Raw genomic sequence first — 14,157 nt, forward strand, 5'->3', positions numbered from 1 at the left:
GAGAAGAGGGGTCATGAGGCCACACAAGACCACAGTGATTAGCAGCTTCCTTCACCAGGAAGGTATGTCTTCTGCAGCTGCTCGAGCAGAAGAAAAAAAAATGTCACCCAATCACCCCATACCAAGCATCTCATTGCCAACTTGGAAAAACTGCTGGCTTTACAGCTGCTCCCATTCCAGCTGTATCCCTGCTGGCGGAGTCTACCCCTATTCCATGACGTTGTGGCTTGTGCTGCATCACAGTGGAAAGTTTTCTACCCAGGCCATCCCTGCCGTCCACAAGCATATGGAAGGTATTGTGTCTGCGTGGCTAGACTGCACAGTCAGTGGCAGGTTTCACATAACCACAGACACTGGGTCCAGCAAGCATGGGCAGGGACGTTACATCTGGTTTAGTATGCACTAGGAAAATTTGCTCCCAGCTGTGAAGGATGCAGGATGGGGCATACAGATGGAGCAGGTGGTGTTGCTCCATGTCTTGCACCATGGTGATAATGACAGCTCAGTCACCTCTTCCTCCTCCCATTTAATGGTTTACTTTGGTGATTTGTAGAGATTTTTTTTAATTTACATTAGTTTCTCCAGATTCAGGATAGATGTACCATCTTGTCACCATTCAAACAGGTGACCAGAATAGGGAGTTACAATTAGGTGAGGATTAGCATCACAATCCCCTTTGTGGTTGCTGCTGGAGCACACACTACGCACTGCATAATAAATGGAGGCATAGCAGCAGAAGGAAGAGAAGCACTTTCAGATGTATTAGGGCCAGCAGGCTCCTTTTTGCAATTGACTCCATCCCTGTGAGGCAGAACAGCAGCAGAGGAAGAGCATGAGGAGGAGGAATAGGGTGCTCAGAGTGAGAAGGAGGAGGACACAGGCAGGCTTCCAGGGGTGATTAGCATAGTGCAGGGATTAGGGATAGGGAATTGGGATTGGCTTAATCCAGAGATAGTGGAATGGGATTAGGATGAGAAAAATGCAGGGATAGGGGATTGGGATTAGCATAGTGCAGGGATAAGTGATATGATAATTATTAACTATATATATACAGTTGCAAGAAAAAGTATGTGAACCCCTTGGGATTATGTGGAGTTTTGCATGAATTGGGCATAAAATGTGCTCTGAACGTCATCTAAGTCACAACAATAGAAGAACACAGTCTGCTGAACATAATACTACACAAACATTAGATGTTGCCATGGTTTAATTCAACATAACATGTAAACATTCACAGTGCAGGGAGGAAAAAGTATGTGAACCTTTGGACTTAATAACTGGTTGACCCTCCTTTGGCAGCAATAACCTCAACCAAACGTTTCCTGTAGTTGCAGATCAGACCTGCACAACGATCTGGAGTAATTTTGGACCACTCCTCTTCACAAAACTGTTTCAGTGTAGCAATATTATTGGGATGTCTGGTGTGAATCGCTCTCTTAAGGTCATGCCACAGCATTTCAATCGGGTTGAGGTCAGGACTCTGACTGGGCCACTCCAGAAGGCGTATTCTGTACTGTTGCAGCCATTGTTTTGTTGAATTACTTGTATGCTTTGGGTCGTTGTCCTGTTGCATCACCCATCCTCTGCGGTGCTTCAGTTGGCAGACAGATGGTCGTACATTTTCCTGCAAAATGTCTTGATAAACTCTGGAATTCATTTTCCCATCAATGACAACAATCCGTCCAGGCCCTGAGGCAGCAAAGCAGCCCCAAACCATGATGCTCCCTCCGCCATGTTTTACAGTGGGGATGAGGTTTTGATGTTGGTGTGCTGTGCCTTTTTTTCTCCACACATAGTGTTGTGTGTTCTTCCCAAACAACTCAATCTTGGTTTCATCTGTCCACAGTATATTTTGCCAGTAGTGCTGTGGAACATCCAGGTGCTCTTTTGCAAACTTCAAACATGCTGCAATATTCTTTTTGGACAGCAATGGCTTCCTCCGTGGTGTCCTCCCATGTACTCCATTCTTGTTTAATGTTTTCCTTATTGTAGATGTGTCAACAAAAATGTTAGCATGTGCCAGAGATTTCTGTAGGTCTTTAGCTGACACTCTGGGATTCTTCTTTACCTCATGCAGCATTCTGCGCTGTGCTTTTGCAGTAATTTTTACAGGACAACCACGCCTAGGGAGAGTAGCAACAGTGCTAAGCTTTCCCCATTTGTAGACAGTCTGTCTTACCGTGGACACATGAACATCAAGGCTTTTGGAGATACTTTTGTAACCCTTTCCAGCTTCATGCAAGTCAACAATTCTTGATCATAGGTCTTCTGAGAGCTCTTTTCTGCGAGGCATGGTTCACATCAGACAGTGCTTCTTGAAACCAGTAAACCCAAAACAGGTGTGTGTTTTTTAAGGGCAGGACAGCTGTCAGCAACACATCCAATATCATCACACTGATTGGAGTCAAGGTTGGCTCACTCCTGGCTCCAATTAGCTCTGGGAGAAGTCATTAAGCTAGGGCCTCACATACTTTTTCCTCCCTGCACTGTGAATGTTTACATGTTATGTGCAATTAAACCATGGCAACATCTAATGTTTGTGTAGTATTATGTTCAGCAGACTGTGTTCTTCTATTGTTGTGACTTAGATGACGTTCAAAGCACATTTTATGCCCAATTCATGCAAAACTCCACGTAATCCCAAGGGGTTCACATACTTTTTCTTGCAACTGTGTATATATATATATATATAAAAACTGAAAATCACAGCCTATATCTCCAGGCTAAAGTGATTGCAAAAGTGGCACACAAATAATAAATAGTAAAACAAAGCAGCTGTTTTAAATAACTAATCAATATACAGTGACTGGAAAGATTCACATAAACAGCAGTATATCATACTAAATTATCCTCGAGATAGGAATCTAGCATAAAACAATATCTAATCAAAAACAATTAAAAAGGAAATACTAAAGAAACTTCCACCACAATAAAAAATGTGAAGGAGTTCAGTTCATTTCAGTGATGTGACATCTCTTTAAGGTAGGATGATCCACCATCAGTGTGATCCTACAGTGATTAACAACCCATTGAATTCAACACTCAGCAGAAGCTAGTGAATAACCAGCAGTGGAAACTCAGTAGAAAATCAATCTCCTTAATGCTGAATGGTTGTAAAAACGGCAATTGGATAATCAGCCAGCAACCCAAAACAACCTCCAATCAATGATATATTGATCGCTCATGCTCCCATCTCCTCATCATCCAGATTAGATAATATCAATTCCAATCCTTTTGTGACCAGACCTTCCATCTCACCAGATATTCCATGCAATACTTCCGGATACGTCTTTTGAGCAGCGCTTCTGCCGCAAATGCTCACCCGCTGATTATCTGATTGTTGTTTTCACAACCATTCAGCATTAAGGAGATTGATTTTCTACTGAGTTTCCACTGCTGGTTATTCACCAGTTTCTGGTGAGTGGTGAATTCAATGGGTGTTAATCACTGCAGGATCATACTGATGGTGGATTATCCTACCTTAAAGAGATCTCACATCACTGAAATGAACTGAACTCTTTCACATTTTTTATTGTGGTGGAAGTTTCTTTAGTATTTCCTTTTTAATTGTTTCTGATTGGATATTGTTTTATGCAAGATTCCTATCTTAAGGATAATTTAGTATGACATAGCGCTGTTTACGTGAATCTTTCCAGTCACTGTATATGATAATTATTATTGTTATATTTGTGCATTCATTAACTTCCATATACCAAAAAGACAGAGGCAAATGTGAGATATGGGTATTTTTATTACACAAATTTTTTTGCATTACAAGCAAAACTCTGAACTTTTATTTCACACATGCTTTTAACTAAACCAAATGCATACACAGATAGGCAAACTTAAATCATATCCCTTTGCCAACTCACTTCACCAGCAGGGTTCAAAAAATAATCAGCCAAATGATCCCTTATTGTAAAACCCACTCTTGGACCTCGGACATGAGGCCAATCCACAGGTGCTAAATCATGGGATAATGTGTCCTCAAAATTTACTCCATCTCTTTCTCTGACTAAATTGTGAAGGACATATGGGGGTTTATTTACTAAAGCTGGAGAGTCCAAAATCAGACTCCCTTCTGCATAGAAACCAATCAGCTTCTAACCTCAGCTTGTTCAATAAAGCTTTGGCAATGAAACCTGGAAGCTGATTGGTTTCTATGCAGAAGTGAGTCTGATTTTGCACTCTCCAGCTTTAGTAAATAAACCCCATGCTGTCTTCATAGCTTTACAGGCATTCTCAACCTCTAAATCAATTAGCTTATGGAAAATCCACCATTTGTTGGCAAGGATGCTAAATGCACATTCCACTAGTCTTTGAGCCTGGCAGAGACAATAATTAAATATTCTCTTTTGGGGATCAAGATTCCGCTGGGAGTATGGCTTCACTAGATGTTCCCCAATAGCAAAAGCCTCATCGGCAACAAATACAAATGGCATTTCAGGACTATATGTACCAAGTAATGGCACATTGTCAGGTAAATCAAGTTAATTCTGAGCTAGACACTTTCCAAATTTAGAATGCTGGAAGACAGTGGAGTCTGCACAGCTCCCATATGCCCCAATATCGACAAAACAAATCTGTAGTCTGCATCAGCACTATAGAAAACATTTCTTATAGTTAAAATAATGGCTTCCACTGCCATGGGGTTTACCTAATCTAATATGTTTGCCATCAATTGCTCCCAAGTTGTTTTTTTTTCTAGAATAACTGTGCATTTTCTTCCTATTGGTGTTTTGTTGGAGTAGGCATGACGGTTTTCTTTAATTCCTTCCATATAACGTTGCAGGTTTTCTTAACTATGTCACTAATTGTAGATATTCCTTGTTGAAATTTATAATAAAGAGACGTGTAGCTGTTTCCTGTAGCCAGATATCTATAAAAATAAAATTTTCCAATTTTATCATTACAGTTAAAGCTATGAAAATCAGATGGAAACCAATGTGGGACAATTTTAGAAGGGAATTAAAAAAGCAGAACAATGTCAGAAGTGGTTTAAGCAGAACATTTGCAAAGAGAATTTATTGTCATTACCAAGAACTCTTTTTGAAGTCCATCCTGGAAATGAGAGGGTAAGTATAACTAAGGTAACACTACATATATAGATCCCAATGAATCCCAGTTTTTCAGTGTTTCCTTTCCTTTTTTTTATTGTTGAAGGACTGACAGTAATCTGGACTCAGAAAGTGATGAAGAACTGGATGATACTGAATTTCCTGAAGATTCTCAAAATCCTGCAGATTCACAACCACTTTTTGAAGATGAGAATCCTGAGGAAACTTTATCCCACCACCCAAGCCACAGTCAACAAGTCAAAAATAATTAGTAATGAGTATTCTCAGCAGTTTCTGGATGTGGTTTCAAAATCTGATAGAGACCCAGGAAAGGGACCTGGGTGAAAACAGTCTGTTTATAAAAAGTCTGATACCACAAATGGATCGCATGGATCCTAATCTCATATTTGAAATATGGCTGGAGGTCATGCATGTTTTCCTTTTGTTCCAAAAAGGTCACAAGCCCAATCAGCCAATGGTGTAAACAATTCTTCAAAAAATACACAGAATAGATGTTGCAAGGACCAGAATAGACTTACCAATGCCACAAGGCAACTCATTTCAGATTTGAAATATGTCTTACCCTGCTGCTGTGTCAAGCTATGGCCCAGCACTTGCTTGTAATGTTCCTCCACATTACTCAGTATACGACCTTAACCGTACACATGTTCAGGGAGGAACATTTGACACTCCCATGTGTAGGCACTATCCTCCTCTTACTCAAGCAGAACAACCACAATCTGGTACGACCAATTCTGATGCTCCTTCATCTTATCATGAGCTGTGAAGTGTACTTGTTAACAACTTCAGACTTACCTGTGTTTGAATACCTAAATGTTTATGTTCTAACCTCATGAGTTGTGAGGAATTAGGTTTTGGAATGTTTACTTTCTAAGATCAGGAGATGATCATTTCTACATTGCACATACAGGGTTACCAACTGTTAGTTCTAAATTTCAGGATTTTTGCATTTGACCACTACAGACATGTAGACTGCATATCATATGGACATTCACTAATATATCCAAACATTACTGAATTACATCTGTAATTTACTGACAGTTGACAACCATGACATGCTGACATATTTTGTATACTTGAATGTAGCAGGAGTGGTGAGGTATTATTCTATAGTACATACCTTTTTCTAAATACTTGAATGTTTATTCCTTATGTTGTAAAGCAGTGGTCTCCAACCTGCAGCCTGAGCACCAGATGCAGCCCTATGCTGGCTCCTTGTTTAGAAAGTTTGGAGACTCCTGTTCAAAAATATTGGCCATGGATGCATTGCCAATGGCATATTTTGTTTACAATTACTTTCAGTGCAATTGAAAAATATAATTTGTAAGGGCAAAGTGAATTTTGCACATGCCATTTTGTATTGTCTGAAGTAAGACAATTTTAAACACTGTGTTTGTTACTTTTTGTACAAAGAAATATTTGCACATTTTTTTATTTTTTAAGATTTAAAAGTTGCTATTGCACTTTGGTGGTTTTGCATTTGTATATTGAAAATTGAGTAGTTCATTCAATGGGAATCATTGGTTTATATCCACTTGTACTAGTCTTTTCGGCATCAATTGTAAATTTACCGGAGAGTGATCAGCAAACATTCACATGGAGGTATCGCATCCCTGCAATTTGTATCCCGTCTCGTCAATGCAGCCATCAGAAGCTGAAGCAGAAAATCAAATCTCCAAAAGAAAAAAATAATCAATTGTAATCACTGCATAACCATGACTCTAGCCCCCTGCATCCATATGCTAATGATAACATGATGCTAACACTGGCCCTAAAAGTAAACATAATCCCCTAATCCATAACACAAGTATTATGCTAACTTTAATTCCTAACCCTAATCCCAAATACTATCCTAATTTAAGGTACTATGCTAGCCCTAATCCCTAACCCTAATCCAAAGTACTATGCTAACCCTAATTCCTAACCCTAATCCCAAGTGCTATGCTAACCCTAATCCGTAATCTCAAATATTATGCTAACCCTAACCCTTATATAGAGCACACAAACATATTATATTAATCAACTTGTGGTAAAATATAAAATATAGGTAAAATAAATACTATGCTGACCCTAATCCCTAGCCCTAATCCCAAGTACTATGCCAACCCTAATCCCAAATACTATGCTAACCCTAATTCCTAACCCTAATCCCAAGTACTATGCTAACCCTAATCCCTAATCCTATGCTAACCCTAATCCCAAGTACTATGATAACCCTAATGCCAAGTACTATGCTAACCCTAACCCCTTCTACCACTATGCTAATCCTAATCCATCCCATATAGCCAAGGTGTATGCTCATTTTAACTAAACCAGTGAAAGACCACACAAGACAAAACAAGATTTCCAATTTACGTATCAATGTTCATCCAAGTATAATTCTGAAACTTTTCTGGGTGAACTCTCAAGTCTTGGTATAGAATGCTGTATTGCCTTCTTGAGGAGTGTGAACTCAATATGGGATGAACCCAATATCTACGTTGCTGCTTCCGCTTGAGCAGACATTCCCAATATAGCAGCACAAATATCAACATCAGTGCTGAAAACTCAATTTTTCCCTCCACAAAATAAGGAAGTGAAGAGGAAATGATGTGAAAGGGGAGGGAAATTATTCTAACGCTTCAAAAAAGCATCAAAAACCCACCATACGTTGCACTAATTATAACGCAACACTCAAAAAACACACCGAAACTGCTAGGCATTTTTCAAGCAGTGTTGAGGTGAACCAGTGCAAAAGCAGCCTTACCCCCCGGTCACATCAAAGCCGCTTTTGAAATCATGTGACTTACAATGAAGTTGCATGATTTCAAAATTGGGTGACCTGCCAATTTCAGTTACGATTTGCAAGACATCTGACACAAATGTCTATGCAAATCGCAACAAAAGTAGTGCATGCACTACTTTAGAAATCGGTGCAGCTCTGACTAAGTCGGAACTGCACCTATATGACCGCTCTAATAGCGGACAATAGGGTGTGACTTGGCATACTATTTGCAAGTCGTAGGGCATTCAAATCGCATGCCAAGTCGCACCCACTGTGACCACCCACATAGAAGAAAATTATTTATTAAATATATTTTAAAAATATTCTTCCCAAGTATATTGACATATATTTGAAATAATACAATTTTGGCGGTATTGAATATATTTCAATAAATAGATACTGTATGCTGAAATGCGTTTTTATTACAAAATATATGATAATATATATGATATAAAAATACATTATCAAATATAATATATGTCTTTAAAAATACATTTAATCTACATTTTTGGAATGCATTTACAAATGTATGTAAAAATATATGTTAAAATGACTTTTTTATATGTTAAAAAAAATCTGAAGAATATATTTAAAAAAAATATATTTTGAAAAATATTTTTCATATATTCTGTAATATATAAAAAACACATTTCAGCATGCAGTGTGTATGTATGTATGTATGTGTTTGTGTGTATATGTATATATACAGTATATATATAATACGGCCAAAATTGTAGTATTTCAAATATATGTCTTCCATGTGGGTGGGGTGCACTTACCACATACAGCATAAAGTGAAATGAAACCCTTAGTTTTTTTTAAGCACTAGCAGCTAATTTAATCACCTACTAAGTAGCAGCTTTTATCCTATAACCCTTGCCTGTGTTTCCTGTTTTCAGGGTGTCTTCTTATTTTTTTTTCATGTTAATTCTAGTGCACACAAACATATTATATTAATCAACTTGTGGTAAAATATAAAATACAACATTGTGCTGAGTAAATAAATGCCCAATAAAATGTTAAATTACAGGAGCCCGTGAAATGGCAACAAACTTCAGTACCCAAAATTGTCCATAGGCAACACTTATACACCATTATTGGATATCAGTTTAGCATTAACTGCGAATGTTGGCCTTAGAATTATTGCCCCCCTGTTTTTTTGTTGTTTTACAGTTTTTTTGTTTTTTTTTTCACATACTGTTTTTGCTAGGAGAATAATAGCCCCCTAGGTATTAGCCTATAGATTGTGACACTATTCCAGTGCTTGTGGCAGTGACACCAGGTAAAACAATCAAACATAACTACCATGAGGCAGCCAACAGTTAGATTGTAATGGCTGCTGTAAAATGGTCACTGCCACTGCTGTAAGCCTCAATGCATAAGCATGCAACTGAAAGAATTGGTGTTACTCATGTCACCCTCAAAGTTATATTAATAGGAGGGTACATTTCCCAGCCCTGCACCCAATGTCTTTTGTTTGTATGTCCCATGATTAATAACCGTGAAATGTCCAGAATTGATTTTCAAGATTTTCCCCCTATTGTCATCAATGGGTTTCAGAATGAAGATAGCTTTTTTGGATTTTACGAGGGGTTTGACAAATGGAACATGAATGAAATCCAATACATTTATCTGGATGTAGACTTCAGACAGTAATAGCAAATGGCTCCCTAGTGTATAATTCATCATATTATATCTCCTTCCTACTTCATACTATATAATGAACAATCTATACAATATGATAGTTTTGCCACATTTTTACCATTTATTACAGATACTTATATAGCGTTGTCAATTTACGCAGCGCTTTACATATATATTGTACATTCACATTAGGGACCATTGAAATGCATTTGCCCTTTAACCATTTGATGCCTGGCCAATAGCCGTATGGCGTCCGTAAAAATGCACTAGCTTTCTGGGAGGCCGCCATTTGGCGTACTCCTGCATATGCGCAGTTCGTGCGCTTGCAGAGCCATGCAGCGGCGCGATCTGTCACCAGCCGCGTACCTCAGACACGGCCGATGACAGATCTGAGTGTCGGCCCCGTTGCTGGTACCATGTGACCTGCTGTGACCAATCACAGCAGGTCACATGACAGTTGTGTACAATGGATGCCTTCATTCATGCCATCCATTGTATACTAGTGTCTAGCTGTGAATGGTCACAGCTAATCACATGCACATGTCATGTGATTAGCTGTGGCCAAATCACAGCTAAGCACAAAAAAAAAAAAAACCCTGAATGAATCAATGTCATTCAGGTAAATGCTTGCTTATAGCAAAGTAATTCTTTGCTATAAGCAAATTGTGTAAAAAAAAAAAAAGTACTGATCACTTCCCTAAAGTAGTGCCATGTTACTATGGTAACATGGTACTACTTTGGACATTGTGAAATATGAAAAAAAATCTTAAAAAAAGAAAAAAAATGTAATAAAAAATTAAAAATAATAAAAAAAAAATATTTTTTTTTTCACACTGTCACCAGTCAGTTTCCCTGATCACCGCCATGCCAGTTATATGATGATGCTGTACTGCACTGGTGACAGTATGTAAAAAAAAATTGTGAAAATCCTTTTTTTTTATTTTTTCATTTTCCGAAAAATTATGACAAAAATATACAACTTAAAAAACTCTCCATGCCTCTTATGAAGTACGTCAGACTGTCTACTCTGCAAAAAGGGGTCATTTGGGGGATATCTGTACTAATCTGACATTCTTGGACCTCAAGAAATGAGATTGGCTGTCAGTACTTCAGGATTGATCAATATTCAGATCTATCCCATAGTTTGTGAACTCTATAACTTTCCTACAAACTAACAAATACATCCTAATTTGGGTTATTTTCACCAAAGACATGTAGCAGAATACATCTCGGCCTAAATTTATGAAGAACAATTATTTATTTGCAAACTTTTATAACAGAAACAAAGAAAAACGTTTTTTTTTCAAAATTTTCGGTCTTTTTTTGTTAATTTAGCAAAAAATAAAAAGGTTCTATTTGTCTAATATTTATGTAGCGCTGCACTCCCTGTTTTATGATTCTAGTAGGAAGGTTTTGTGGTTTCTTTTAGTGCATTGGTCGCTTTGCAGAGTGCGCTCACTAACTTACATATATTGAAAAAATAAAAACCCTGGCGATGATTAAATACCACCAAAAGAAAGCTCTAGTTGTGTGAAGGAAATGATAAAATTTTAGTTTGGGTACAATGTTGCATGACCGCGCAATTGTCATTCAAAGTGTGAGAGCGCTGAAACCTGAAAAATGGCCTGGGCAGGAAGGTGTAAAATTGCTTGGATTTGAATTGGTTAATTAAATATATTTTCAGGTTCATGTGCCCTTTAAGCCTGTGGCACCTGAAAAGCTGCATCAAATCCAAAATGACAGCATTTATTTTTTAGATATGGTTTTCAGTGCGCATTAGGCTAATCTATCTTTGATATAAATGTAGATTTACAGATACCTAGTGCAGATGTGAAGATGGTTTGGAAATCTTTACATCAGCAGGAAAAACAAGGATCTTTGGAGCTTGCAATTTCTCCTGGACATGCATGAAAGTCTCCCGTGCAGTTTCAGCTACTTCAAAGGCCGGCTGTGCCAATTATATTTTCTGCTGTCCCTTTTACTATACTCACCTATGGTATAGTAACATATTTCTGAAGTAAATGTTTCTTGGTGTAATTTAAAACACAATAGAGGCCTCTCTAAATTCTACCCAGCAAGCTTGGCCTTATTAAATGTTCACATTGAAATTCAAGCCACAGCCACAAAAGAAGCTCCCCTGCTGCAGGATGGCACAATATGCAAATGCAGGTCAAACTAGTTGGATTTATTTGAAGGGAGAGGAGGGTGTCAGACACTATCCCTGGAAGTTTGAGACTGGAAATTAGATTTTAATTTTCTTTTCGACCATCTGAATAACTAGTAGTAAGTTTGGTCAGCTTGAAGAGGGTTAGTTGGTGTAAATGTCCTCTTTGGAGCTTTCAAAATCCAGTTCATCTTGATCAGCGCCACAGACACAGAAGTCTTAGATTGGGCTTAGGCCAGGCTTTTAAACTTGCCTTAAAGTGCACATAGTGTGCATTTAGATATTATATAAGAAATTTACTGCTTTCAGAAACCTAGAGGTGCTTAAAATGCCAGAAAAAAATATACACAAAATTGCATTTGAAAAAAACACTGATGTTTATCAGATTACCTTGGCTTCAGTGATCAAGGGGAGCAAAAAAATGCCCTGGTATCAGTGGTCAGTAGGAGGAAAAAAATCCTCTGGTGTCAATGGTTCATGTGAAGAAAAAAGTGCCCTTTGTCAGTGGTCAGTAGGAGGAAAAGAAATGCCCTGGTGTGTGTGATCAGTAGAAGGAAAAAAATGCCTTACCAATGGTCATTAGGGGGAAAATGCTTCACCAGTGGTCAGTTAGAGGACAATAATGCTCTAGGATTACTAGACAGTAATGGGAAAAAAATCCCCATCTTTTATTTCAAATAGTAGGAAAAATTGTCCACATGTTGGTGGTTAGTGGAAAGAAAAAGGCCCCAGTGTCAGCAATCATTAAGAGGAAGAAATACCCTAACATTGGTGTCAATAAGAGTAAAAATATTAGGGGCTCTGAAGTCAACTGGAGCACTCTACAAGGGACTGGAGGACACTGTAGGGGGCTGGGGGCTCTGCAGCAGGCTTTGGGAGCACTCTGGGGGCTTTGGGGCATGGTGGGGACTGCGGGACTGATTGTAGTTGAGTCATTGGGGCATGCTTGGAGCACTTTGGGAGAGCTTGGCATTCTGTAGAAGTCTATGGGGTCAATACAGGATGCTGAGGGACTGTAAAGGGAGGCACAGTAAACAGATGGTGAATCTGTGAATTGAATCAGGCATTGTAAGAGAAAGGGGGCTCTGGAAGAGGTCTGTAGGCACAGTACTACTGAGGGCAGTACACGGTAGGGAGCAGTAAAGGAAGTATGCAAAGCAGTGCAGGTCAGGTGGCTGTGGGGGCATTGAGACAATACGTATAAAATAATTCTTCGCACCCATTTTCTATTTAGACTTGCTGTCAGTGAGGCAATCCCATGAGAAGTGAAAGTGAAAATTCTACCAATCCTCTCTCCGAAGAACAGGATTTCATTCCCAAGTGGGTGTGCATGTTGTTGCGAGGCAGTAATGGCACAATAAACAGCCCCTTGCTAAACTAAAAATCTTCTTTCTTCCAAGTGATGCCCCTTTGTCTTTCAGTGATACTTGGGGTAAAAAGTTAATTTGCTAAATGTTTATGTTGGCCTTTAACATGTAAATTTAAACTGTAAGGTCACTCCAAAGATGGCTTTTTTTCTTACTGGACAACTGTCTCCTAAACATTCACTGTAAGTAAGAACTTCCATTCAGTCAATTAACTTATTTGTCCAGCCTCTTAAAATATAAGTATAAGGCTGCCAACCATCCATATTTTTAGACAGTCTGTGAAAAATAGGCTGTTTTCTTCCTTGCATTAAACCCTATGCACATTGAGGCCTAAAATATACTTTAGCATAAAATGGTAATTTTTGCCACCAGGGAAGTGGAAGGTGGTGCATGCAACTGTCTCATAGACGTCAATAGCTATACGCAGTCATAATAGGGAATAAAATGTTACTTTTGTGCATAGGATTTAGACATGCACATTCATTTATGATGTATTCCCTGAATGCAGAAATTCTTTGAGGAATATCTCATAAGCACGTGCTGATATTTAAATTTATGCACATAAGCATCAGTGCATATGACCACGTACCACTATTCACGTCTAAGGTTAGCTGCAGGACCGTCTTTAATGCTGCCCAGGGCCCAGTCATTGTTGTGGGGCCCAAAGCAGCTGCCCCCTGAGCTCACGCTACCCGCCTGCACAGACACGCTGTAAGTATTCCTTTGCAGCTCCAATGTGAAAATTTCATGTGTGTGTATATGTGTGTACAGTAAGTCCTCTGCTTACGAACATTCGAGTTGCGAACTTTCAAAGATATGAACAACCTCCAAGTTTCAAACTTTCAAAGATTCCACATGCATTTACATGCCATATCACGAATGTAGCTCACGTGTCTGCCAGACATTGTCAGCTGTGTGCATCCTCTTTCACAAGCGGTTGTTCTGCTGTGTACGTTACTGTGTAGTACAATAGTGTACAGTAGTACAGTGTTGATTTCAAGCCTAGAATGTCTGGAAGCAAGAATAAAAGCAGTGGTCTTGTCTGGTCACGCAGTGCCAGCCCCTGTATGTCAGCTGTTGTTCTGTACTACTGTACCTTTCAAGGTACTGTAAGATGAAACATCCTTTACATTATTTCTT

The 14,157-nt window shown here is 38.7% G+C and overlaps 1 pseudogene; it reads right to left on the reverse strand.

The window, feature by feature from the left end:
* Window positions 1-2,835: 2,835 nt before the first annotated feature.
* On the reverse strand, window positions 2,836-7,624 carry LOC149474312 (uncharacterized; annotated as a pseudogene).
* Between the last annotated feature and the right edge of the window lie 6,533 nt (window positions 7,625-14,157).

This window comes from Staurois parvus, unplaced genomic scaffold (genome assembly GCF_062004578.1).
Source record: "Staurois parvus isolate SC_StPar_1 unplaced genomic scaffold, SC_StPar_1.0 ptg000006l, whole genome shotgun sequence".
In the NCBI taxonomy this organism is placed as follows: domain Eukaryota; kingdom Metazoa; phylum Chordata; class Amphibia; order Anura; family Ranidae; genus Staurois; species Staurois parvus.